Source organism: Chelonia mydas, chromosome 1 (assembly GCF_015237465.2).
Source record: "Chelonia mydas isolate rCheMyd1 chromosome 1, rCheMyd1.pri.v2, whole genome shotgun sequence".
In the NCBI taxonomy this organism is placed as follows: Eukaryota; Metazoa; Chordata; order Testudines; family Cheloniidae; genus Chelonia; species Chelonia mydas.
Genome location: NC_057849.1, coordinates 255752987 through 255753412, shown reverse-complemented (window position 1 = coordinate 255753412; position 426 = coordinate 255752987).

Below are 426 nucleotides of genomic sequence, written 5' to 3'. Positions count from 1 at the left end.
CCTGTTGGCAGCTCTTAGCTGTTGCTTTAAAATTATTCTTATTGTATGATTCCCCACCTCCACCCCCTTGCAGGCTTGCCAATCCTCCAGGACTGTCCTGGAGTCTCCAGCATTAAAGATTAATCTTTAATTAAAGACGATGTTATGTGATGACAAATTGGCAACCCTACCCCCTTGCTTGAAGAAATGTGTTTAACAGCCCGGGCTAGGTGGGCTGCAGGGGGCCAGGTGGTGGATTCTGGGAGTGGGGCCCCAATCCATGAAGTGGCAGCCCCCGTTTGCCCAGGGAGGAGGCGATGCCAGCTCCCAGCTGGGTGGGAGGGTTCCGAGGATTGTATTTGGTCTCCTGCGCTGGCTGGGGCTGCGGTGCTCAGCAGCAGCAGCTCCCGGGCTGGGTCTCTTCTCCTTCCCCTCTCGCGCCTCTGA